At 43.7% G+C, this 7,476-nt stretch overlaps 1 long non-coding RNA gene across 1 annotated transcript in view; it reads left to right on the forward strand.

The window, feature by feature from the left end:
• Positions 1–6,720, forward strand: part of LOC309797494 — a 28,395-nt gene extending 21,675 nt beyond the window's left edge. Inside the window, exon 3 of the long non-coding RNA XR_014292665.1 lies at positions 6,664–6,720. This is a non-coding gene — a long non-coding RNA (uncharacterized lncRNA). The remainder of the gene's footprint in view (positions 1–6,663) is intronic.
• Positions 6,721–7,476: the final 756 nt, after the last annotated feature.

Raw genomic sequence — 7,476 nt, forward strand, 5'->3', positions numbered from 1 at the left:
TTAGTATCGTATCCCAGAAATTATTGCCAAATGTAATGTCCTAAAATTTTTACCCTATGCTTGCTTCTAGGAGTTTTATAGTTTTGGTCCTGTACTTCTTTCTTTCTTTCTTTTTTTTTTTTTTTTTTTTTTTGCAGTACGCAGGCCTCTCATTGTTGTGGCCTGTCCTGTTGTGGAGCACAGGCTCCGCACGCGCAGGCTCAGCGGCCATGGCTCACGGGCCTAGCCGCTCCGTGGCATGTGGGATCGTCCCGGACCAGGGGAATGAACCCATGTCCCCTGCATCGGCAGGTGGACTCTCAACCACTGCACCACAGGGAACCCCTGTACTTCGTTCTTTAATTTATTCTTTTGCAAGTAGATATCCAGTTTTCCAATATCATTTGTTTAAGAGATTGTGTTTTCCCCATTGTGTATTTTTGGCACCTTTGTCAAATATCGTTTGGCCATATAAGCAAGGGTTAATTTCTAGGCTCTCTACTCTGTTAAACTGGTCTAAATGTTTTTCTACAAGTACCATACCACTTTGATTGCTGTTGCTTTGTACTGTGTTTTGAAATCAGGAAGTGTGAGGCTTCTAACTTTGTTCTTTTACAAGATTGTTATGGCTACTTGAGGCTTCATAAGAATCATAAGATATTTTTCTGCTACTGGGATTTTGATCGGAATTGCATTCAATTTGTAGATTTCTTTGGGTAGCGTGGCCATTTTAACGATATTCCAATCCTTGAGCATGGGATGTCTTTCCATTTATATACAAATACAATCTTCCTTGATATCTTTAAGCAGTGTGTTGTAGTTTTCAATGTACAAGTTCTTCACCTTCTTGGCTAATTTTATACCTAAGCATTTTCTCCTTCTTGATGCTGCTGTGAGATTATTTTCTTAATTCTCTTTCAGATTGATCATTGTTAATGTATAAAAATGCAACTGCATTGTGTTTGTTAATTTTGTATTCTGCAACTTTGCTAAAATTATTTCTTGGGTTCAGCAGGTTTGTTTGTGTGTGTGTGTGTGTGTGTAATCTTTAGGAATTTTTGTGCCTAATATGTCATCTGTAAACAGAGATCATTTTACTTCTTCCTTTCAAATTTGGATGCCTTTTATTTTATTTTTTTGTGTGTCTGATTTCTCTGGCTAGGACATTTAGTACTATGTTGAATAGTAGTGATGAGAGTGGGTATCTTTTCCGTCTTCCTGGTCTTAGAGGAAAAGCTTTAAGTCTTTCACTGCCGAGTATGATGTTAGCTGTTGGTTTTTCATATATGGCTTTTATTATGTTGAAGTACTTTCCTTCTATTAATAGTTCGCTGTGTTTTTATCAGGAATGGGTATTAGACTTTTGTCAAATGTTTTTTCTACATCAGTTGATATAATCACGTGGTTTTGTCTTTCCTTCTGTTAATTTTGCTGTATTACAATGATTGATTTTCATATGTTTCATCATCACTGCATTTCATTTGGGCATGGTGTATAGTATTTTTTTTTTTTTTTTCGGTATGTGGGCCTCTCACTGTTGTGGCCTCTCCCGTTGCGGAGCACAGGCTCCGGACGTGCAGGCCCAGCGGCCATGGCTCACGGGCCCAGCAGCTCCGCAGCATGTGGGATGCTCCCGGACCGGGGCACGAACCCGTGTCCCCTGCATTGGCAGGCGGACTCCCAACCACTGCACCACCAGGGAAGCCCGAGAGCTGTCACTTCTGTTCAGTTACATGAACATGGTGACAGGCAAGCATAAATGCAGAGATGGCATTCCTGTGCTGGTATGGGGAAAAGGAAGAGAGGCCACTGGTCAGGACATTGTTTTGCCTAGGGAGGAAGAAGATCCAGTACTTTGGTAATTTATTTAAGCTTTTGTTTTTTTTTTTTTGCGGGATAGAGGAGCAAGTAGGGGAGCTCATACTTGAAGCCGAATCCGGCCTCCGTACCCTGACACTGAATTAAATCTCAAGACAGAGTTGTGGGTGAAGTAGAAAAGAATAGCTTTATTGCTTTGCCAGGCAAAGGGGGCTAGAGCAGGCGATTGCCCTCAAAACTCTGTGTCCCTGACCTGGAGAGGGTAGTGAGGAGTTTTATAGTAATCGTTCAAAGAGGAGAGCATGATCAGCTCATGGACATTTCTCTGATTGGTTGGTGGTGAGGTAAGTGGGTGTCAGCATCATCAACCTTACGGTTCCAACTGGTTCTGGGGTCTGCGTGTTTGTGGGTAGCACACCATTAACTTCTCCCACCTAGTGGGGGTTTCAGTATCTGCAAAACAGCTCAAAGATATTGTTATGTGTATCCCTTAAGGGGGAACCAAGACCCTGCCCGAAGGCTGCACTAGTGTTTCTTTTGACTATTCCTCCCTTGCCTCGCATCCCCTCCCTTCTCTAATTAGCAACTGTTTGAACCTGCTCCTTGGAACTCAGGGAAGGTCATGGAGGCTGAATGAAGCCATTTCCTGTAATCAAGAAATGGGGGACACCGATACAGGCTTTGTGCCCAGGAGCCCACAGGGTCCTGCGAGGGATCATACTCAGTGCAAGGAGATGTGGAAAATCCAGAGATAAGGAATCATGGCCTCTTACTTGCCAAGGGCTCCTACTCTATGTTGTGGGGGAAATCAGACGCATTCATTAAGAGTCTGCCCGATTGAAGGATGTGAAAAGAGTTATCACAGAGGTACAACTAACATGCTGGGAAAATGTGTGGTCCATTCTCACTGGGATATCTGGAAGGGCTTCCTGTAGAAAGTGGGATTTTAATTGAACTTAAAAACAATTTGTACTTTGAAAAATTATACTCTTGAAAGAAATGAGTTGAGCAAGCGCCTGTCCTTTGATGGAGGGAGGGAAGTCTGGCCTAGTTGAGTGGAGGCGGGAAGGTGAGTGTTACGCTTAGTCTGGAAAACTCGGCAGCGTCTTCAACCCTACGGGGCTTTGAACGTTCGGTTGACTCTTTTCGGTTTTATTCTTCTCGCATTGGGAAGCCATTTAAGATTTAAGCAGGGGAATAATATTCTTAAAGAAAATAACTATGACCAGGATGAATTGAAGGGAGGGAGAAACGACATACTCATTTATCTACAATTTGGGGAAGAGAGGAAGATTACCTCTAATTCATTAGATGTGCATTGTATCAGCAGGAGGGAAATAAGCAGCATATCTTGATACATAAATCCTCCTCCCATATATGCATTCTTTTTCACCAGGGAGCAAGTATTTGGCAGCCAAGTTATCTTTAAAGTAATAATAAGAAAGCTATTTGGAATAAATGTTTCAGAACCATTTGTTACTTTGCACAGACCTATGAGCAAGTAGGATTGAGCTAAAGCATTTACAGTGGTATGTGGTTCTGCAGGGGCCGCCACCCTATTATATATACTTATATCTTGGCTAAACTCCAGCTGTTGCCACTGCTATTAGTCAAAGAACTGAAGTGTCAACGAGCTAATCAAAATAGCAAAGTGGGAGTCAAGAGTTTTTCCGCCTGTTTCCTAAAGTCTTAGGAAGATTGTTTCCTTTTTATTCCTTATATTCAGAACATAAAAGCCTCGCAGACATCTAATCTTTACTAGGTCAAACATTTCAAAAGGCAGTGGGATTATTTTCCAGTTGCTTTTCAGTTTCAGGCAAGTGTTTTAGGGGCTTCCAAAGCCTCCCTCCTGAATCCATTTATGAAAAAAAAACAAAAACAAAAAATGAAAGGCATTATTAACCCAACTACATTGTCTTGGTGTAAAAATCCTAACATATAGCATAGTGGGAAAAGGTTCTGAATCATGACCTAAGAGATGTGAGTTCTAGACCCAGTTTTGTGAATGCATAGCTTGGTGGTTTTGTCAAGTCTCCTATTTAACAGGGAGGGATTAGAATTTTTCTGTATGGTTTCTGTACTATTCAGTAGTATTGTTCACAATTACTTTTGCCTAAGGAGTTTAGAAAATGGAGAGACACATGATAATGTTGTAGGAAGAGGGACCTCTTCCAGGGCCCAAGAGTGGGCTCTTGCCTACCACTCAGAAAAGAATTTTCTGAGGAGACACACGTGCTGACAAATCAACAGACTTTATTGGGAAGGGGTGTCCGGGTGCAGAGCAGGAGGGGAAGGGAACCCAGGAGAACTGCTCTGCCATGTGGCTCGCAGTCTCAGGTTTTATGGTGATGGGGTTAGTTTCTGGGTTGTCTCCGGCCAGTCATTCTGACTCAGGATCCTTTCTGGTGGTGCACACATTGCTCAGCTAAGATAGGTTCCAGAGAGAAGGATTCTGGGAGGTTGGTAGGACATATGGACAGGAGTCTCCTCTCTCCTTTTGACCTTTCCCTAATTCTTCCGGTTGGTGGTAGTTGGTTAGTTCCGCGTTCCTTACCAGGACCTCCTGTTTTAAGATAACTCATGAAAGTGGTTACTGTCGGGCCTGGTCAGGGCAGGCAGTTTTGGGCAGTGGTTTCCCTAAAAATAAGATTGTGGTCAACAATTTTGGGTGGAAGTGATGTGTGTTACTTTTGGGCGAGAACTCACACTGCCAGTGTGACGCTCCAGAATTCTTTCTCTCTACAAAGATGACTGAGAGAGGTGGCTTTGTCAAGCAGGGGGCAGGAATAAGGAAAACGAAGAGCAGAACTCCTAGGCAGCCCATGATGGGCATGTACAACGAGTGGGAAATGAACCTTTGTTGTTTTAAACCACTGAGATTTGGAGGAATTATTCAAGCTTATTCCTTTTTGTTTGTTTGTTTGTTTGTTTGTTTTGCAATGTGCGGGCCTCTCACTGCTGTGAGAGGAAGATAATAACAATGACAAGTAGCAAACCCTCTAAAATGGAGACTATACTCCATTATAGCCAATTAATGGGAGTGGGAAGCTCGGGCTCACTGTCCAGGACATAGAAATAAAAGCTGAGGATGCTCTGAGGCATCTCTTGGATCTCTATAAGCCTCCATCATTTCTGCTGAGTAGGGTTGACAGATAAAATATAGGCTCTTCAGTTAAATATGAATGTCAGAAAAACAACGAGTACATTTTTAAGGTAAGTATGCCCCAAATAGTACATAGGATCTACTTATACTAAAAGTGATGACTTATTATTCATGGGAAATTCAAGTTTAACTGGGTATCCTGTATTTTTATTTAGTAAAGGTGACAGCCTTACTGATGATCCACAATGAAGGCAGTTCAGGAACGGTACATGCTGGCTCTCGGACAGTCAGAAATGGCATCAGCAGATCCAGGTACAGTATGAAATTCTTTTTGGATGTAGCTCAGAAGCCATGGCCAGCCCTTGACTGCAAGTACTGCCTCGGGTTTCCCTGAGGTGGGGTAAACCGTCCTCTTAATGGCCTTTTGGTAAGTCTGGAAGACCATATCCAAGGGGAGCCCCAAAGTCAGTTTCATCCTCACAACCATGTTTCCAATTCCTGGAATTGGCTGCAGGTGACTCACAAGAGATGAGGAGGTTTGTGAAAATTGGGAGTGTCATAGCTTGAACCCTTTGTAGGTAAAGTTTTGGTGCTCTGAGAGTTTTAATAGGAGCAATGTGAAAGACTCCAGGTCCCCAGGTAGATAGAAACAATCCTGTTTTACTTCTGTGTATGTGACAAGTCTCTAATAGTTCAGAGAGCAAATATCTGCTCTTACAAAGACTGCTCCAAGCTTGGAGGTTTCTGGTGACAAGGCAAGGTCGTGAGTCTGAAGTTGACCTTTTATGGTTGAGGAGACAATAAGGTGGTCAGAAGGTCAATCATGGAGGAGACGTTGGCTTCATCCATTGTGCAGGCTTGTATATGTGGTTCTATGTAGATTGTGTTTCAAAGGTGGAGCTTGTTTACAAGTATGAACATTCTCTGACGTGCTTTTTTGGCCTTCATTCCCAGAGCGAGAGCAGTGCCGAGGCTCTAGAAATGCCATGGATATTCTGAGCTGTCAGTGGCATTTCCCCGGTACTGTTCCCTTGGTGCTGCTCCTTGAAATGTCCACAGGGATTATCATGTGTCTTGTGGCAGGTCCTAGCATTGTGAAAGGAAGCTGCTGCACCTGGCTCAGAGGATTTCGGATGTGGTGGGAGGAGGAGTAGTACTACGACTATAAATTGTATCACAGCATATCTATTCCATCTTGAGAGTGGGGTTGGGGGGTTATGAAGGGGGGCTTTTATTGTACTTTTATACATTGTACCCTTGAAACTAATTCAATTTTTTAAGATTAATTAATTTATTTGGGGCTGCTTTGGGTCTTTGTTGCTCCTAGCGGGCGTTCCCTAGTTGCAGTGAGCGGGGGCTCCTCTTGGCTGTGGTGCACGGGCTTCTCATTGCAGTGGCTTCTCTTGTTGCGGAGCATGGGCTCTAGGCACGCAGGCTTCCGTAGTTGTGGCACGTGGGCTCGGTTGATGTGGCACACGGGCTCTAGAGTGCGGGCTCAGTAGTTGTGGCGCGCGGGCTTAGTTACTCCGTAGCACGTGGGATGTTCCCAGAACAGGGCTCGAACCCATGACCCCTGCATTCGCAGGCATATTCTTAACCACTGCTCCACCAGGGAAGCCCGATAATTCAGTTTTTTATAAAGAGAAGATTCCTAATATTATTCCAAAATTTTAAAAATATGTAGTTGGATAACACTATGAAAAATTAACTGATATATTCTTTTATTATTTCTCTTTGCTCCCTGGATTTTTTTCCCCATCCAGTCAGCTAGGCACTGTGAGTTCACTGCATTAGGAAGGTAAAGACTCAGCAGAAATGAGGGAGAAAAACAGAAAAGTCTCAGCTTTGGAATGTTCACAACGGAGGCCACAGTAGAACAGGTGAGAATTCTGTGAACCAAAAATAAATGTCGTCTCAAATGCAAAAAAGTATTCTCTGCACTGGGAGGCAGGAGAGGGAGGGAGGGAAGGACTGAAGGAGAGAGATCAGTGTGGCCAGGGACATGGAGACTGTGCTTGAGGACGATATGCCCAGGAAGAGAATCAGAATCTGGAGAAGATTCAGCCTGCACGTGATCATTGCCTCCAGCCAGCACCCTCATCTCAGACGTTGGGAAATTCAGAGAGAGAGTGGGAGTACGTCAGGAGGGCCACGCGCATAGTCTGTGTGGCAGGGGTTGTGGCCGTTCCCTATTTGTGAGGAGTCCCCAGCAATTTGCAGGCCTCTTCTGGAAAATGCTGGCGGACGTCTCTAGTGCTTATGTGAAAGCTTGTTCACAAACCTTGAAAGATACAGATGTAGATGACAGATAGATGCATAGATAGAAAAATGTCATTAAATAAAAGCTCCAGGAAAGGTTTGGAAAATGCCCTTTATTGCATAGGACGCTTCTATTGTCATATGATGTTAGACTGAGTGCCGGTCTCTTCATCTTCCTTCAGACCACGGCATTCTGTCTGCTACTCTCCCGAGGGTCCTTTCTTCTCCCTGGAAGGGATAAAACAAATGAGGTAGAACAGGAAGAGACAAGAAGCACTCCAAGCTCTGCTGGTCAGGGTTACCCTCCAGCATTGCCT

Source organism: Mesoplodon mirus, assembly GCF_964341445.2.
Source record: "Mesoplodon mirus genome assembly, contig: HAP1_SCAFFOLD_634, whole genome shotgun sequence".
Taxonomy (NCBI): domain Eukaryota; kingdom Metazoa; phylum Chordata; class Mammalia; order Artiodactyla; family Ziphiidae; genus Mesoplodon; species Mesoplodon mirus.